Source organism: Bidens hawaiensis, unplaced genomic scaffold, assembly GCF_021521415.1.
Source record: "Bidens hawaiensis isolate Kalapana, Puna unplaced genomic scaffold, B.hawaiensis_p1.1 tig00003378_1, whole genome shotgun sequence".
Classification (NCBI taxonomy): Eukaryota; Viridiplantae; Streptophyta; class Magnoliopsida; order Asterales; family Asteraceae; genus Bidens; species Bidens hawaiensis.
Genome location: NW_027491188.1, coordinates 929,171 through 947,057, shown reverse-complemented (window position 1 = coordinate 947,057; position 17,887 = coordinate 929,171).

The window sequence follows — 17,887 nt, the reverse complement described above, 5'->3', positions numbered from 1 at the left end:
CATTTTCAATTCTCTCTTGAATTTCATCAGTTGCCTAAACTTGATTAATTTCTGAAAATGATGCTTCGTTTGACCCAAATTGTTGAGAGTCAAACAAAGACTGAGACCTATCTTCAAATTGATTTATCCCTTCAGACTGGACAGGTTGTTGACTTTGAATGGGTTCACTCTCTACTTCACTTGGACCTTCATTAGAAACTTCAATTGCTGCATCTTGTTCATTCAGATCAACTTCAGCCCTTTGTTGGTTGCTTCTTTCAAAATTAAATCCAATTGTTTCAGGAGCAACAGATGACCAAACTTGTCCAGATCAACTTGTTTTTGTTTTCCCTTATTTTCAAAGCTAGTTCTATACATGCTGTCATCCATATCTTCATTGTAGATTTTGAAAGATTTGATCATCTTTTCCAAGTCAAAAAGCAACTTAGGTCCTTCAACATTGTTAAAGTGGTTTTCATTGAATATTATATCTGAAGACTCAATGACAACCATGTGCTCCTTCACATAGAATCTGTAAGCCTTTGAATGAGATGAGTAGCCCACATAGAAACATTCCAAAGATTTTGACTGGAATTTGTTTACGTAGTCCTTTGTATTTAGCAGTGAGCATCTGCATCCAAAAGGCTTCAAGAACTTCACATAGGGTTTTCTCTTGAAGATAACCTCATATGGAATTTTGTTTTGAGCCTTGTTTAGTAGAACCCTGTTCTGCACATAACATGCAGTGTTGATTGCTTCTGCCCAGAATGTGACTGGCAGATTGGCATCTGCAATCATGGTCCTTGCAGCTTCAATCAATGTTCTATTTCTTCTTTCTGCAACACCATTCTAGGTGCACTGTGTTGTTGAAAGATCCCCTTAGAAGTGCAGAATTCATCTATAATCCCATTCTTGAATTCTGTCTCGTTGTCACTTCTAATGACCTTAACTTTTCTTTCAAGTTGATTTTCCATTTTCAGCACATATGTTTTAATCAAATCTGGGGTTTCATCTTTGCTGCCTATGGAGTATACCTAAGTAAACCTTGAATAATCATCAGTGATCACTAGGCAATATCTCTTCTTTCCAATACTTGGAACACTCACTGGACCAAATAGATCCATGTGTAACAGTTCCAAGACCTCATCAATGGTGTTTATCATTTTGCTCTTACGTGAGGATTTGTGTTGTTTCCCTTTGAGGCAAGATGTGCATTTTTCTTCAAGCTTGAACTCTCTTGTGGGAAGGCCAACCACATGTTCACCTTTCACTAGTTTGTTCATGTTCTTCAAATTTACATGACACATCTTCCTATGTCACAATTTGGTCTCTTTGTTAATGGCTTTGGAAACAAAGCATGAACCACCTCTAGATGTAGCAGTGTTCATTCTTAGCTCATAGAGGTTGCCATTTCTTGGAGCCATCATCATGATCATCTCAGCTGGAATCACAAACTCAGGCTTCAAAATCAGGCAGTGTTCATCATTGAAGGCCACCTTGTATCCTTTATCACAAACTTGAGAAATGCTTAGCAAATTATATTATAATCCTTCAACATGCAGCACATTCTCAAAAGATACTTTGCCATTGGTGAGTGTTCCTCTTTCAACTATCTTCCCTCCATTTTCATTACTCCCAAAGGCAACTGGCCCTTCATATTTTCTTTCATAATTGATTAGTGCACTTCTGTCACAAGTCATGTGCCTGGAACATCCACTGTCCATGTACCATAAGTCATTACTGGTCAAGGACTGTTCCTGCACATACATATAAAACAGAATTAGTTGGAACCTGAGTCACAAACTGCATCAGTTTATAATTCAGTATCAGTTGAATATTCATCAGGAGTTGGAACTAGAACTGGAAGTGGGTCTTCATACACAACTTCACATTCTTCTTCTGAATCTGAATGTGACCCAGCTTTCACAACTTGTGACTTGTTTAATTCTTCAGTTTGCTCAATCATATAGTTTTTCTGTTCAGTCAACTCCTTCTTAGTTTTCCATTAGAACCCTCTAGGTTCGTAACCCTGTTTCATCAAAAATTTCTCATCCCCATTAAGAACACCAGGTCTAATCTTTTCTTTTCCTTTGTCACTAGACCTTTTGTTCTTTGTAGGTTTGCTTGATACTCTTGGTTCATCTTTGATCTTTAAGACTTGTTTCAGTCTCTTTTCAAGCACTGACTTTTTCTGTTCATTATCTTAACTGCCTTTTTCTTCATTTAGGTATCTTTGATACATTTTCTTGTACCCTTTCATGTCAATGCCATAGACCACATCAGGAACTTCAAACTCTTCCTCTTCAAACCAGGAAGAGTCAGTGTGATGACCATAGGCATCACACTTCTTGCACAAGACCTTTGCTTAACTCCCCATATCTTCAAGCAGTTGCTTGTCTTTAATTTTGTCACTGGCTTTGGGGAAGTCAAAGCCTAGGGAGGTTTTAGGACATAAAGAGTTGCTTAAATCCATCTTGATTGGTTTGTTCAGATCAAGCTCCATATGGTATTTTTCTTTGACAAACACAACAGGCTTGAACTTGGAATGGGTTCTTGAACTGCTTCCCTTTTCTTCTCCAACATATCTTCTCATTGGAACATGTTCCACATCTCCAATGTCAAATAGTTCATGGTTTGAGAAGACTGGATAGATTGGAGGATGTGGCGTCCTGGTTACAGCAACATTTCTCTGATCCCTTACCTGATTCACATTGTTATGATTGGCTCTGTTCTGATTGGTGTGAATCTGCAATTGATTGTTCCTTTGAGGCTGGATGGGTTGCTGCTGGGGTCTGTTTTGGTTTTAATAGGGGTTTTGATTGTTTATCTGATTTCTCTAATGTTGGAAGTTTTGATTTTGATAAAATTGATTTAGGTTTACTTGATTTCCAGCTTGCTTTAGCATGTTGCACTCTCTAGCAAAATGTCCTGGTTGTTGACAGTTGTAGCAAATTGCCTTAGACTTTTCAAAACCTATTCTCTCGTTTGGTCCATTGAAGCTTGATCTTCCAGTTCTGTTATATAATCTTTTGCTTCTCACAGCCAACATGGCAGCCTGCCATTTGATGTCCATATCCTCCAAGTCATCAGCATCTATCTGCTCAAGATCTTCCTGCACAATGCTTGTGTTTATCAGATTCTTAGCCACAAATGCATAGTATGATTCAGTAAATATTGAGAACAAGGCTTGATAGTCTATTCCTTGACTTTGATTAGTTGGCACAAACGCTGACTGGCCACTTGCTGTAGAGACTACATCATCTTCTATCAGTTGAACATTAAACCTTGGCTGTCCACCACACATCGAACTAGTCTCGGATGGTTCTTTAATGATAGGCTACTGGTTCTTTATTGAGAGGTTTCCCATTTGTGCTACAAGAACATTGTTCACTTGAAAACTTGGCTTGTCCTCTCTAATTATATGATTTTCGATATGTAGCCTTGAGAAATGCAATCACATCATCCAACTTAAAGTTGGGAAAACTTGCCTTTTCTTTGATAAACTTGCTGGCTGTATACCACTTATCAGACAAGGATGACAAAAGCTTCTTGTTTAGCTCAAAATCAGAAATCTGCAAGTCAGTTGTTCTTATATCATTAACAATCACCATGAACCTTTGCAAAACTGATGTCAATCTTTCTCCATCCGTAAACAAGAAGGTGCCTAACCGCTGTAATTTAACCAAATAAACACGCACCAAAACCCTACGATTGTACCTACCGTAAACAAACCCTAAACACAAAGTCTATAATCAAACAATGCACCGATCAATCAACACAAAAGTAATCAACCTATTTACACAAGGGGGTTTAAGCAATAAGATTGATATAATTTCCAGCCACTAAACACAACCTATTTCAAGTTTAAGTCAAACTTTACAATAACAATTAACATCTATCAATAAAACAATCCAACAAACTCATCAAAACCTAACAATAATCATCATTCCTAGGTAGAACTAACGAGTTTCGCCTCTAATCATATTTGGACAGCCATGAAATTTTAATAAAAACATTATATAACTCATCTCAAACATCAATTCAAGCATTCAATGATCAACAAATATCATAAACAAGTCAATATCTCAAGTAATTGCAAAACTACTAATCAATTGAACAAGTAAATCAAAGTGATGAACAATGAAAAAGATGAAAGGATATGTAGATGAATTGGAGCTGTTCTTGGCTGCCAAAACCTATGGTAAATGATCCCAAGACTTGTCCTTGCCTTCTTCTTCCTTCCCTAGCCGCCAAAAGCTCAAGACCTTGCTTCAAAAAAACTTTTCTTCTTGCTGCTACTGTTCTGCCGATAGCAGCCTAGCTGCCAAGCTTAGTTTTTTTTTTCTTTTTTATGTTATAATATAATGTAGGCTTGGGCTTTCCCATGATGTAACGGGCCGGGCTTTGAGTTTTACTTGAAAAACGTATGCATAAAAGGACTTTAAACTGCTCAAGAAGCTCGGTTTTTCTTCCTTTAAACCCTTTGCCTACAAGATAATCAAAACTATGTAAAATCTATATAAACAAGTTAAAATACATAAAATATAATATAATAACGTAGATAAAAGGTACGGAAAATACGTGTGTTTTACAACACATCAAATATCCCCACACTTAAGACTTTTTCGTCCATGAAAATGAATACTACATAGGATCATAACCGAGTTCAACCGACCACTCTTGGTTTTATTTATTTATTTATTACTATTATTATTATTATATTTTTTTTCTTTCTAAAGTATTAGAACAAGTGACCCGTTACCCAAATATTTCTTCCAACTTTCACCTAATAAGCTAGATCAGGTCGATTGCCGGTATTGCTGTCCACTTAAACCCATGCCCCCAATACTTACCGAGGCAAATAAAGTGTGACAATTTCATTAGTTTGTATGACTAAGCGGGACCCACACTTAAAAGCCCTGCCACCACTTAACCGCGTTCCATTATGGTTTTACCGGACCGAATCACCCCAACTTTACTTAAACCTATTGCCGCATGATCAAAACATTTTCGACGCAAAACCTATAAACTCTAGCTTGGTCCTTGATCGACCAACAGTCGTTTCCTTCATGGTGGTTTTTATTTGAAATATTATTTTTTTTTCTGCCTTTTGGCTTTTTTATTTTGCTTTTCCTTTTGGCTTTTTTTTTTTTGCTTTTCCTTTTGGCTTTTTGCAATTTTTTTTTCTTTTTCTTTTTTTTTTTGAAAAGTCCACCATGTTGGACGAATTTACAGACTGCATCAAGGCTTAGGTCTGTGCCATTGCGCAACAAAGGACCGAGCAAAACTGTCTTCTGCTATTTGCAGGAATAGATACGTATACATAAGATTATACATATAAGCACGTATACAAAAATTAGGTTTTATATAAAGGTGATCATATGACTCGAGGCTTGAGTATAACCCGGCTTTTCATTCCAGTCCTGTTACGGGCTTAGTTAAGCAAACAAAACCCTAAGATGTTTCCCCCTAAAGTCAGGCCATTTAAAAGGTTCAATTAAGTCAACAACCAAACCGCCCTTTCATTCTCAAAGGCTGAGCCTACCAGCACATCGATTACTGAGTCTAAACTGTTCGGTTGCCATACATTACGTGTGGGTCTAATGAGCATTGTTCTTATTATATATATATATATATATATATATATATTTTGAAAACACCAACAATTTATAAAATAACCACTACTCGGTAATAATATCATTTCCTGTTTAACGTAGAGAAAACATGTTTCAAGGGACTATTTTTTTTTTAAATTTTTAAATTTTTTTTATTTTTTATATATATTTCTACAACTAAATAAAATAAATCCCATCCCCAAACTTATAACGAAATCGTCCTCGATGAGAACAAGGAAAAGAAAGAAAAAAAAAGAAAATAAAAATAAAACAAAAATGAAAATTATACAAGAATAAAACAAAGAACGGGTTACTCCCCTGGTTTGTGTGTAGAATCTTCAATAGTTGAGTAGTAAACAAGCGACCGTATAGCATTTCATTCGCGCCCGCAACCTCGGGGGAACCTGTTCCAAGACGCCATCGTAGCTACCATGCGCATAATATAACCTGCAAAACTTCAAAATCGCTCGCATGTAGTGGCGTACAAAACGGAAAAACAAAAACATAAAGAAATAAACGTATTTTTGTGTTTTTGTTTTTTTTTTCATAATAGAATACCCCTTAAATCGACCGACTTGAATGGAGATTGAGAACGAGCGGTTTCATTTTGGAATATTCTGAAATAGACAAAAACAAATAAAACAGATAGCACAAACAAATAACAGAAATACAAACTCTACAACTCAGGCAGTGTCCCGAGTGATTCATCAAGCACGTGTACGTCTCGGAGAGCAAGTCAAGGTAGAATACCTCAACTGTCTAATCGGTCATCGGCTTGCCAATGTAGTGCTTCAGTCTATGACCGTTCACCTTAAATTTCCCGCTTTTATCCTCTATCTCAATCGTACCATACGGGAAAACCTCAGTGACCGTGAACGGTCCCGACCAACTGGATCTCATATTTCCCGGGAATAACCTCAATCGGGAGTTATACAATAAAACCATATCCCCACACTTGAACTACTTGTTACCCTTCAACTTCCTATTGTGCAGTTCCTTTGTCCGCTCCTTATACCTAAATGACTGTGCGTAGGCGTGATCTCTCAGCTCCTCTAACTCGTGCAACTGGTGGAACTGAGTGGCCTCTGTGGTGGACATATCAAGATTGACCCTCTGTAGGGCCCAAGAAGCATGGTGCTCCAACTCGATAGGCAGGTGGCAGGCCTTCCCATATATCATCCGAAATGGTGTGGAACTGGTCGGAGTTTTGTAGGCTGTACGAAGGCCCACAACGCATCTTCCAACTTGTTGGACCAATCCCGACGATTCGAACCAACCGTTTCTCAAAAATACGTTTGATCCCCCGATTACTCACTTCTACATGCCCACTAGTCTGTGGGTGGTAGGCGGTTACAAGCCGATGGGTAACCCCATAGCGTCGCAACGCCTTCTCCATCTGCACATTGCAGAAGTGAGTACCTCTATCATTAATCAATGCCTTCGGGACACCAAAACGAGCAAAAAGGCTCTCGAGAAAACGGAGTACAACTCGGGCATCATTCGTTGGTAAGGCCTTGGCCTCAACCCACTTCGAAACATAGTTAACCGCCACGAGTATGTACTTGTTTCCACGCAAAGATGTAAACGGTCCCATGAAATCAATGCCCCAAACATCGAAAACCTCACAAACCTGAATAGCATTTTTGGGCATTCCATTTCGCGAAGAAATGTTGCCGACCCGCTGGCAACGATCACAACTCCTCAAAAATGCGTGTGCATCTTTGAAAATTGAAGGCCAATAAAACCACAATCAAATACATTCTTTGCCATCAAACTCGCACCGTGGTGACACCCTGTCGGTCCAACATGGCAATGGCTCAAAATCTGCCATCCCTCCTTAACATCTACGCACCTCTTGATCAAATAGTCAGCACCGATACGAAGAGATACGGGTCGTCCCACAGGTAAAACTTAACATCAGCAAAGAATTTCTTCTTTTGCTGGTAAGGCATCTTCGGGTAGTACCCGTTTGCAAGATAGTTCGCGAAGTCGGAGAACCATAGAAAACCCTCATCCTGAGCCGAAACAAACATGAGATTCTTTGTCGGAAAGTGGTCATTAATCCTGACCCCCGGTTCTTCGAACTTAGCTCCCTTAAGACGTGAAAGATGATCGGCCGCCACATTCTCGGCCCCCTTTTTATCACTGATTTCAATATCAAACTCTTGAAGCAACATGATCTATCGGATAAGGCGTTGCTTAGCATCCTGTTTGCTAAAGATATAACGAATGGCAGAATGATCCGTGTACACAATCGGCTTGGACAAAACTAGATATGACCTAAATTTATCGAACGCAAACACCACAGCTAAAAGGTCTTTCTCAGTAGTGGTGTAACTCTCCTGTGCACCATTCAAGGTCCGGCTAGCATAGTAAATCGGATGGAAGTGTGTATCTTCTGCTATTCAGGAACCGCTCCGACTGCGAAGTCGCTCGAATCACACATCAATTAAAAGGGAAGCGACCAGTCGGGAGCAATCATGATCGGGGCGTTAATGAGTTTGTCTTTTAAAAGATCAAACTCCTCGATACACTACTCAGAAAACATAAATGGGGCATCCTTCTCCAGAAGTTTGGTCATAGGTCTCGCGATGTTAGAAAGGTCTTTAATGAACCGACTGTAGAACCCAGCGTGACCCAAGAAACTCTGGATGGATCTCATAGAAGTGGGCGGGGAAAGATTAGAAATGGTCTCGACCTTTGCACAGTCGATCTTTATCCCCGCACTCGAAATACGATGCCCCAAAACGATGCCCTCGCGTACCATGAAGTGACACTTCTCCCAGTTAAGGACTAAGTTGGTGTCAACGCATCGGGCCAGCATCCTTTCAAGGTTGGAGAGACAATGATCAAAAGAGCTCCCAAAAACAGAAAAATCGTCCATGAACACCTCCATGGAGTCCTCGATCATGTCATGAAATATAGCCACCATGGACCTCTGAAATGTAGCTAGAGCGTTACGCAGTCCAAACAGCATATGTCTATAAGCAAACGTGCCGTATGGGCAGGTAAACGTGGTTTTCTCCTGGTCATCGGGTGCAATCGGAATCTGAAAGTACCCGGAGAAATCATCCAAGAAGCAGTAATACTGCTGACCTACCAAACGCTCCAACAACTGATCAATGAAAGGTAAAGGAAAGTGGTCTTTCTTCGTGGCATCATTTAGTCTGCGGTAATCAATGCAGACTCTCCAACCGGTCACAATTCTAGTGGGAATGAGCCCGTTCCTCTCATTGGTGACGACAGTCATGCCACCCTTTTTAGGAACCACTTGGACTGGACTAACCCACGAACTATCAGAAATGAAGAAAATGATCCCCACATCAAGGAGTTTGATAATCTCCTTCTACACAACGTCCTGCATTTTCGGATTAAGACACCTTTGCGGTTGAACAACAGATATGAAATTATCCTCCATGAGGATTTTATGCGTACAAAACGAAGGGTTAATACCCTTAATGTCGATAATCATCCATGCAATGGCCTCCTTGTGCTCTCGAAGCACCCTCAACAATCTCTCTCTCTCGACCTCCGTCAAAGAAGATGCAATAATAACTGGCAACTTCCTCTCCTCATCCAAAAACGCATACTTAAAATGGGCGGGCAAATCCTTACGTTCTAAGGAAGGAGGAGGACTCTCGACGGAAGGTCGGTCCATTGGATCGTCTCGTACGATCCCATCAGACACTTTAGAATCAGGGGTATGTAACTCGGTGTCATCCTTCGTTGACTAATCGGTCATGGCAACCATTTCAATCTCCGGAATGTCCCTATCAAGAATCTGAGTGTCGGAGGCAGATCCTCCACAGATGTCGCTGAAAAACTCCCCAACATGCTCCATGATGGTATCAATAAAGTACAAAGAGTTATCAGCAGACTTGGGGTGTTTAAGTGACGGTCGAACGTCAAAGGAGACGTTCTCATCCCCAACTCTCAAAATCAACTTACCCTCGCAGACATCAATCAACGCCTGTGCAGTGGCAAGGAATGGTCGGCCAAGAATAAGCGGTACACTACCATTATCGTTCATATCCAGAATGACAAAGTCCACCAGGAAGATGAACTTGCCGACACGAACATGCATGTTCTCGACCACCCCTTGAGGGTATTACACAGAACGATCAGAAAGATGGATATTCTTCCTGGTGGGCCTCGTTTCGCCTAAACCCAGCTTGCGATACACGGAATACGGCATGAGATTAATACTGGCACCAAGATCAGCCAGCGCATGAATAACCGTATCATCACTCAAGATGCAGGGTATCGTGAAACTCCCTAGATCGGCCATCTTCTCTGGTAACTTCCTATATAAGACAGCAGAACAACTTGCACTCAAAGGGATGGAAGCTACCTCAGCTAACTTCTCCTTAATCAAAAGAATATCCTTAAGGAACTTCGCGTGTTTAGGCATCTGAGTCAGTGCCTCAAGGAATGGAATATTAAGGTGAAGCTGCCTAATCTCTATCTCTACAGAGTCTCCCGGGGTATGGTACTCTAGGTTTGTAGACTCTCGGCGGCTCGCTCAGTAGTTGCTGTCTCTCGGCCTGTGCTGAACTCCCTAGGCTGCTCCTATGATGCACCTGGGCCGGCAGAGACTCCGTCTGAATCTCCTCATCCACCTGCTCCTCTCTTTCATCAACTGCAGGCTCCTCAACTACTCTCCCTCTAGACATCTCCTGAATCACGGGCTCATCTTGTACCCCTGCATAGCTCCTCGTCGTCACAGCTTTCGCGAATCCCTTCGGGTTTTGCTCGATGTTACTTGGTAGCGTACCCTGCGGCCTCTCGTTCAACCGACTCGCTATCTCTCCCATCTGCCATTCGAGACTCTGAATCGACGCTCCCTGATTCCTCATGAACTGCTCGAGCTGTGACAACATCTGCATCTGCAGCGCCATCATGTCCTCCAAAGTGGGCTTCTTCTCTCCACTACTCACTCCCTCACCGGCATCCTGGAAGAGACTCTGACGCTACTGAAAACCCGACTAATTTCCGCTTCTCTAATTCAAATTCTGATTGCCTCTCCATCTCGAATTATAAGAGTTGAAAGAATTTTGATTCCGGTTTGGATTGCCTATGTAATCTACAACCTCCTTTTGCGAACTGACTGGGCACTGAACGATATCATGCCCTCTTCTGCATATCTCACACAACTTGCTCTTCGTCTGCAAGTCCTTCACGATCTTTGCCAATGCCTACACCTGTGCCGTGAGTGAGGTGGTCGTGTCCACCGAATGCATGCCGCGTGATATGGATTCGACGGTCTTTCCACCTCTGGCGGGTGGTCTCTGGTATCCACTCCTGGCTAACCCGTTAAACAGAGCGATGCACTCATCCGGGACCTTCGTCGTCAGCTAATTTCCTCCCGCCGCCGTGTCAAGCATGTTCTGCGTCACGTATGTCACTCCATTATAAAACTTCTTGACAACTGCCCAATCTTGCAAGCCGTGGTTCGGGCACAATGCCAACAGATTTTTAAAATGCTCCCATGCCTCATAGAAACTCTCGGTGTCCTCCATCTGAAAAGAATCAATCTGATTATGTAGACGAGCGGCCTTAGCCGGAGGATCGTATTTCTCAAGAAATAGGGTCTGCATGGCAGCCCAAGTAGCTATGGAGCCCTGTGGGAGGGACTCGAGCCACAGACTCGCTTTATCGATGAGCGAGAACGGAAAAACTCAGAGTTTCACGGCGTCTTAGGATACATCAGCAAGATGGATACGAGTAGGATGAGAATGCGGGTTCTCGTGAAGCAACCCATGAAACTGAGCAGAATGAGCAATGGTATTCAGAATGTTCAACGGAATCTGCCAGTTCGTAGTAACTCCATTAGCGGGTGGTGTGATGCTGGATCTCGCGCCAGCATTGGCCGGACGGGCCCGGTCTGCAACTGTCCTCCTCGGTGGTGGATTGTCGCCTATGATCCTATCCCTATCGTCAAAGTCGGAAAACGTAGGAGAAAAGGATAAACTACCAACGGATAATGAGGTAGATGATGGTGAAACGGTGCGACGTCTCTCACAAAACTCTTTGCTCGGGCTCGGGAAATGATTCAGTGTCGGGTGGTCCACGAGATCGAGTATGTCGCATACAACTATACAAATCGATAAAAGAATCCAAGCTATCCTAACACATAAACAAAACAAAAATAATTACAAGTAGCACACAAGGTAAGTCCTAACTCGAGTCGCCCTCAAAACGCCTAAAAACATGTCCCTGGCAACGGCGCCAAAAACTTGATGTGCGTCGGATAATGTAAGGCCCCGTTCCCGGTAACCCTACTGGTGTTGAATTTACTCATAAACAAAGTTCTAAAATCAGAGTAAATTAAAACTTTGCAGAATAATTAAACATTCATTCTTGTCTTAACATACAAATTGTCTTTTCATAATTAATTAATTAAAACGGTCATAACATTTCATCATGGATGCCAGTCTCTTCAGTCGATGCCCTGTGTCCCTCCTTAAGCCAGCTGCCTCGACCTATTTGCCTGCGTGCATACTAAAAGTCAGCTACGCTGAGTGAATTCTAGTTAATCATTTTACATACAATACATTCATATCCTTACTCATACGCATCCGAAGATACGTATTCATACCTTATTTACTCTTACTTCTTTCATACAAACTTTATATACATGCACACGCGCTTACATACTTTCTTTCATAAGGCCTTGTGATTTAGCATAGGCTATTCTATCTCTATCATCACAAATATTATTAGGGTCTGGTTCCTTCTGTCTCAGATATTATTAGAGTCTGGTCCCTTCTGTCTCAGATATTATCAGGGTCTTGTCCCTTCTGTCTCAGATATTATCAGGGTCTGGTCCCTTCTGTTTCAGATATTATTAGGGTCTGGTCCCTTTCACTCCAATAACCATACCTATCACGTCACTCGATCATACATTCATTTTCATTCAATACTTAACATATCTTCTAGTCATGTATATACGTATATGTACATATTCATTCGTATAAACATTCCATTGTAACATTCAATACTTAGTCATACATATAACATACACATATCATACACGTACCACTTAAGTTAAGTGTATTAACAACTATCACATAGGGGTATGCACACAGCCCCAAAAACATAATGGATAAAAGGGCTAGAAACTCACCTGAATTGGTTTCTCTCACCGTTAATAGTAATGCCCTTCTTTAGCTGTGCACGGCTAACTGTATAACGCTTTACGAGTGTCAAATATCCATTACTACTGCTTCTTATATCTAAGTCAATGACACCCTCGACTAACGGGGATCCGGGGGCAGCGCCCCTAGTAGCGGGGTCTAGGGCGGCAACCCTTAGCAGGGTCCAAGTGGTAGTCCTTTAACAAAAATGCATCAGAAAATGAATTTTATAAAATTTCGCATGGAAGAATTTCGCTTCGCATGCATGGAATTTCGCTTCGCCTAAAACTGTTTTGCTTCGCATGGCTGAGCAAAGCGAAATGACTGTTTCACTTCTCATGGTTGAGCGAAGCGAAATGCCTGTTTCGCTTCTCATGGCTGAGCGAAGCAAAATGCCTGTTTCGCTTCTCATGGCTGAGCGAAGCGAAAAGCCTTCCTTTCTTCGCTTTTACTATTTTAAAGCCATTTTACTTCGTGGCTCCTCCTCAAAACATGATTTTTACTCTTTCCCAACTTTCGACACATTCTGACCCCATGCACCTGATCCTGAACCCATCTCTTTCATAGTCCGAACGCCACCTTGTTATTTTAAAGTGTACCCAAGAGGTTATAACTTACCAAGCTTTTATTTTTCTTACATTTCACAACACGATCTATCATTATATCTGTTTGCATGTCGGTTCAAACCATAAAACTTAACCATTTAATCTGAAACTTACCTTTTGCTTCGGGTTCGAGTTCAGATCCGGACAATACGTAGATCTGGACGTGATTCTTGTTGTTTGATGATGTCTACACACGAGATTCTTCCTTCTTTTTACACGGATTTGGATCCGGAATGTAGAGAGAAAGTGTGTATGTTCTTGAGTGTGTGTATGTGTGTGGTGAAAGGTAACAAAATGGTGAAAAGGATGGAGAGGTTAAGCTTATATAGGGGGCCATGGGCCCCACAACCCACTCACAATTCCAAATCCAAATATTATCCAAACAATTAACACACGACTAACTTAACGACACACAGTTAAATAACAAAAATTTCTGTCATTTAATAGTTAACAAAAAGTTGGATGTTACAAGTCTACCCTCCTTAAAAGAGGTTTCGTCCCCGAAACCTAACCATTACTACTGAACAAAGTGGGTAAAACTTGCGCATCTCTTCCTCAACTTCCCAAGTGGCATCCGATCTCTTGCGGTGCTTCCATATCACTTTCACTAGGGGAATAACCTTATGACGGAGTTGCTTCTCCTTGCGGTCGACTATCTCAATGGGCTGCTCGACATAATTCAATTGCTCGTCCACCTCGTTGTCCAGCAGTGGCACATGGGATGTGTCGTCAGCTAGACATTTTCTCAAGTGAGAAACATGAAAGGTAGAGTGGATTCCTTTCAGCTCATCGGGTAGATCAAGCTTGTAAGCCACTTCACCCACTCGGGCCACGATCTTGAACGGTCCTATGTACCTTGGACTCAAATTTCCCATTTTTCTAAAACGAATAATCCCCTTCCAAGGTGAGACTTTAAGCATCACATGGTCTCCAACATCAAACTCAATGGGCCGTCTTCGCTTATCCGCTTATGACTTCTGGCGGTCTTGAGCAGCTTTCATCCTAGCCTTAATCTGATCAAACTTCGAAGAGGTTTCTTGCACCACTTCCAAACATTCAATCTCCTTTTGACCGATTTCTCCCCAACATACAAGAGTTCTACAACGTCTTCCATACAGCATTTTGAAAGGAGGCATGCCAATACTTGAATGATAATTGTTGTTGTAAGAAAATTCTGCCAAGTGCAGATGTTCATCCCAACTTCCTCTAAAGTCTAACACAAAAGCACGTAGCATATCCTCAAGGGTTTGGATAGTCCTTTCAGACTGCCCATCTATTTGAGGGTGATACGCCGTGCTGATGTGTAGTCTTGTTCCCATGGCTTCGTGGAACTTCTTCCAGAATCTTGATGTAAAGCGGGTATCCCTGTCTGACACAATCGATAACGGCACCCCATGCTTTGTAACCACTTCTTTGACGAACACGTTTGCCAACGTTTCTGACGAGGTAGCCTCTCGTATAGGCAAAAAGTGAGCACTCTTAGTCAAACGATCCACAATCACCCATATGGTATCATAACTTCTAACTGGACGCGGTAGCTTAGTTATGAAATCCATGGTGATGTGTTCCCACTTCCATTCTGGTATCTCCAATGGCTGCATCTTTCCATATGGTTTCTGGTGTTCGGCCTTAACCTGTAGGCAGCATAAACACTTACTGACATAATCTACTACTTCATTCTTCATACCCGGCCACCAGTAGTCTTTCTTCAAGTCTTGATACATCTTGGTGGATCCTGGATGAATCGTGTAACGGGACTTATGGGCCTCATCTAGGATTCGACCTCTAAGTTTCCCATGTCGTGGGATCCACATTCGGTCAAACCTGGTCTTTACACCATGAGTATTATTTATCAACTCGTTCTGCTGGCCAAAAATCCTTTCTTTCTTCATCAACACTTCATCTACCAACACTTCCGACTGAACCTCGATGATCTCTTCAAAGAAATCTGAGTTGATTATCAGCTTATAAGACTTTACTATCGCGATAATTTCTGCGTTCTTCCGACTCAAGGCGTCAGCAACCACATTAGCCTTTCCCGGGTAATACTTGATATCACAGTCATAATCCTTTATCAGTTCTAACCACCTTCTCTACCTCATGTTCAACTCTTTCTGCTCAAAGAAGTATTTCAAACTCTTGTGGTCCGTGTATATAGTACACTTGGTACCATAAAAGTAGTGTCTCCAGATCTTAAGAGCATGTACTACAACGGCTAGCTCTAGGTCATGCGTCGGGTACGTACATTCGTGAACTTTAAATTGCCTTGACGCTTAATCTATGACCTTCCCTCTTTACATTAACACGCAACCTAAACCCTGATATGAAGCATCAGTGCAAACTACCAAATCTTCTTCTCCATCGGGCAGAACAAGGATTGGAGCTTGCGTGAGCCTCTTCTTTAGTTCTTCAAACGCCTCTTTTTGCCACCTACCCGAATCGAATACCACAGTCCTTCGGGTCATACCTGTCAACGGTGCGGCTATCTTAGAGAAGCCTGGAATGAATCTCCTATAATAGCCAGCAAACCCTAGGAAACTCCGTATCTTGGTCGGGTTTCGCGTAGTCTTCCAATTCTTTGTCGCTTCGATCTTGGCTGGGTCCACAGTAATCCCCTCTGAATTGATTATATGACCTAGAAACTGCACCTCTCGAAGCCAAAATGCGCACTTTGAGAACTTTGCATACAATTTCTCTTTCTTCAAAACTTCCGGTACTTCCCTCAGGTGCTTAGCATGGTCAGACTCGGTCTTTGAATAAACTAATATATCGTCAATGAAAACGATAACCGTCTTGTCTAACATCGGCCGACATACCGTGTTCATCATGTCCATAAATGCTGCGGGACCGTTGGTTAGACCAAACGACATCGCAAGGAACTCGTAGTGTCCGTACCGCGTCCGAAATGTTGTCTTAGGGATGTCCGCCTCTTTCACCTTCAGTTGATGGTAACCCGATCTGAGGTCTATTCACGAGAACCAACTAGCACCTTGCAACTGATCAAACAAATCATCAATCCGGGGCAACGGATATCTATTCTTCACAGTAAGCTTATTCAACTCCCTGTAGTCGATGCACATTCTCATACTCCCATCCTTCTTCCTAATGAATAACACCGGCACGCCCCACTGGGAAACACTCGGCCTTATGAAACCCTTGTCGAGGAGTTCTTGCAGTTGGGACATCAATTCCTTCATCTTAGACGGCGCCAAAAAGTAAGGTGCTTTCGCGACGGGCTGTGCTCATGGTATCAATTCTATCTGGAATTCCATTTCTCGTTACGGTGATAACCCCGGAAGGTCCTCGGAAAAAACTTCCGGGTAGTCACACACTACAAGAACGTCTTTAACTTCCCTCGTCTCGGCCGTAGCTTTAACAACATATGCGCAGGTAGGCACTGCACCCTCGCCTTAACAAACCTTCGGCTTTTATCATCGAAATGATGTTAAGCCCTGTACTTTCTCTATCACCATAAACCGTTACTGAACGACCATCCGAAGACTTCAATCTTACTAATGTACTCCTGCACACTATCTGAGCTTCAAATTCAGACAGCCAATCCATCCCCAATACTACATCGAATCCTCCTAAGGTTAAAACGTACAGGGTAGCAGGGAATTCGTGTCCTTCCAATTCTATCTTACAATTCTTGACCAATCTCAAAATTTTAACTGAGGTCTCATTAGCGGTTTCTACCATAAAAGTTTCAGGCACATGACAACATTTCATCTTAGCTGTCTTACAAAACTGGGTAGCTACAAAACTCCTGGTCGCACCTGAGTCAAACAATACGGAAGCTGAAGTACCGTTTACTAGAAATGTACCTGTCACGACATCTGGGATTTGTTTGGCTTGTTCTTGTGTCAACATGTAGGCTCTGGTCCTTGGCCTAGTCTGCTCAACATCCTTCTTGCCGTTCCCCCAACTTCACCTTCAGTACACTCTCTTGCCATATGACCCGTCTTGCCGCACTTGTAACAAGCGGGCTTGGCATTACAATCTGGAGCATAATGCCCCACCTTCCCCCATATGTAACACGCATTCGATCCCAACCTACACTCACCGCCATAGACTTACTCACACTTGCGACAAACGTCGGCACCCTTCCCCCACTTGCATTCACCACCGTGCATCTTCCCACAAGTATTGCATGGCTTCTTCTCCCACACCTTCTGTTTCTTATCCTTGGGGTTCCACATTCGAGTACCAGGCCGTTTGGCAGGAGCGACCCACATCTTCTCCTTCTGCTCTTCCACCACCACATCGTCCACAGCCAGGTCATCATAAACCATTTCTGCAAGTTCGACAGCAGAATCAAAAGTAGCGGGTTTACTAGCCCGGTCAAAGGTGCGGACAGTTTGTGGTAGTCCCCTCAAATAGCACTTGATCCTTTTCGTCTCAGTGTTCACCATGTCAGGGATAAGTCGGGACATCCGATTGAACTAAGTGGTGTACTCACGGTGTGTCATCTTTCCTGCCTTCAGATTCAGAAACTTCATCTCCGCTCGCTCAACTTCAGCATCCGCACAGAAATTCTTCATGACCATTTCCT